At 38.5% G+C, this 2,500-nt stretch overlaps 1 protein-coding gene across 1 annotated transcript in view; it reads right to left on the reverse strand.

Annotated features, from left to right (window-relative positions):
* The window catches only part of ttc28 (tetratricopeptide repeat domain 28), a 134,733-nt gene that overhangs the window by 47,028 nt on the left and 85,205 nt on the right, over window positions 1-2,500 (reverse strand). The gene's annotated exons all lie outside the window — the stretch shown is intronic.

Genomic DNA, 2,500 nt, shown 5'->3' on the forward strand with positions numbered 1-2,500 from the left:
TTCCAGCAAAGCATTTCCTGCTAATTATTAATTCTCCTCAGGCAGAACTCCATGCAAATCAGTAAGTGAGTGAGTGGGTGTGTGTGTGTGTGTGTGTGTGTGTGTGTGAGAGTGAGTGAGTGAGTGAGTGAGTGAGTGAGTGAGTGAGTGAGTGAGTGAGTGAGTGAGTGAGTGTGTGTCGATCTATATGTGTGTGTGTGTGTGAGTGTCGATCTATGTGTGTGTGTGTGTGTGTGTGTGTGTCTCTCTGTCTGTTTGTCTATATGTGTGTGTGTCTATATGTGTGTGTGAGTCTTTGTGTGTGTGTGTGTGTGTGTGTGTGTGTGTGTTTAAGCTTCACACTCTGGTGTTGCATTCACACGTGCATAAAAACACATCATACATGTTTTTCATAAGGATCTAGAGACTGTCTTGTTATCTAACACATTTCACTGGATGTAAAGCGTTCATAATATAGTATACATTATGTCATCACGTATATGGAACACATATAGAAAAGCTAATCCTCTCTGGCAGCCCTGTGTGGGAATACACTGGCAAAGGAATAACCACCACATACAAATACATTTTCACATTAATTACAGGCATTTACATTTATATATTTGCAGAGGTCTGTTGCAGGAATGGCTGTGCATATGGTTTCTATAGTTAATCAGTGACAGAATCGCATTCATATGATCTCAGTATGCAATCTAAATTATTTTAAACCTGCAGTGTGTAGAATTTTGGGTTTTATTTCCTAGCAGATTTTGTTGAAAGTAATTATAATATCCATAAGTACATTTAATTTAGTGCATAATAGCTGATATTTTTTTATTTTTTTATTATTTTTTCCCTTAGAAAGGGTCTCATATATGTCCATATTTCTGCATATTTTGGACCAAGGCCTAGTGCCGCCATCTTGAAAGTGTCATAGTTGGAATGTCATCAGGTGCATTGTTTAAAATTTAGAATTGTTCTTGTCCTTGAAGGCCACTGTAGCTTCTGTTATTATTCGGAATGGGTGGGGTTACCCAGGGAGTGTTGCACTCTAGAACCTTCTAGAACTTTCTTGATGATGTCATATTACACACTGCACCTTTAAAATGCGTTAGACCATAATAAAATAATCAACTTCCATAATGAAAGAAAACTTCGAAAATCTGTTTTTGGTTTTTGCTTTGTACTGACACAATATTTTGCCTTTATTTTATTTCCAACAATGGGGATCTGACCGTGAGGATCTGGGCCGTACAAATACTATTTCCGTTCAAATGAAATGTTCAAGGACACATTCAAAAGGTGCCATGTTGGTTTTTGTCCAACAACAGTTATCATTATAACCAGTGTGTCACAATGTGTGTGTGTGTCCTTGAGGTCTAACAAAAGCGTTGAATGAACGGCCTTCGATATAAAAATACACATTTGCTGGAAGGGGAGACTCCTACAATCACAGAGAAAGGGCTATCTATCTATCTATCTATCTATCTATCTATCTATCTATCTATCTATCTATCTATCTATCTATCTATCTATCTATCTATCTATCTATCTATCTATCTATCTATCTATCTATCTATCTATCTATCTATCTATCTATCTATCTATCTATCTATCTATCTATCTATCTATCTATCTATCTATCTATCTATCTATCTATCTATCCATCCATCCATCCATCCATCCATCCATCCATCCATCCATCCATCCATCCATCCATCCATCCATCCATCCATCCATCCATCCATCCATCCATCCATCTATCTATCTATCTATCTATCTATCTATCTATCTATCTATCCATCCATCCATCCATCCATCCATCCATCCATCCATCCATCCATCCATCCATCCATCCATCCATCCATCCATCCATTCACTGATTTTGACAAAGTGATTTTGACAACAAGCATTCTACAGAGTCGCGGACATACTTAAAGGTGCCATATTGACATTTTCTTACAAAAGTTATCATTAAAACTATAGTTTAAAATCAGAGAAAAACATTCAGCTATTTTGTACAAAGAGTTTTAACAGCTGTAATGTCGGTCCAAAAGTGCTAAAGTCCAAACGAGGTAGTGTGAAAGGAGCCCTTAGTTATTTTACTTTACATTTAGCAGACGCTTTCTATCCAAAGCGACTTACAACTGGAGCACACATTCATACACCGATAGCAGCAGCAGCAGCTACCACGCAGGGTGCAAGCTAACTATCAGGAGACATTTTAGGGTTCAGTGACTTGCTCAGGGACACTTGGACATGTGGCGGGGAGACGGGGGATCGAACCACCGACCCTGTAGTTGAGGGTCGACCGCCCTACACACTGAGCTACATCCCCCTTTCCATTTTTCTAATGGAGCGTTTGGATATTAGCACGACTCAGTGGAGCTGCTGAGGATAAAAACTGATCTTTCAAACCGAACACCAATGTCCATTTAAACCAGAGAAATAATGAATGCTAACAAACTGTCACTGAAAACCGCCAATGTGACCTTTAGTGGAATTTACCACTTCTAATTAA

The sequence above is a fragment of the Ammodytes marinus genome, assembly GCF_949987685.1.
Source record: "Ammodytes marinus genome assembly, chromosome: 18".
Classification (NCBI taxonomy): domain Eukaryota; kingdom Metazoa; phylum Chordata; class Actinopteri; order Uranoscopiformes; family Ammodytidae; genus Ammodytes; species Ammodytes marinus.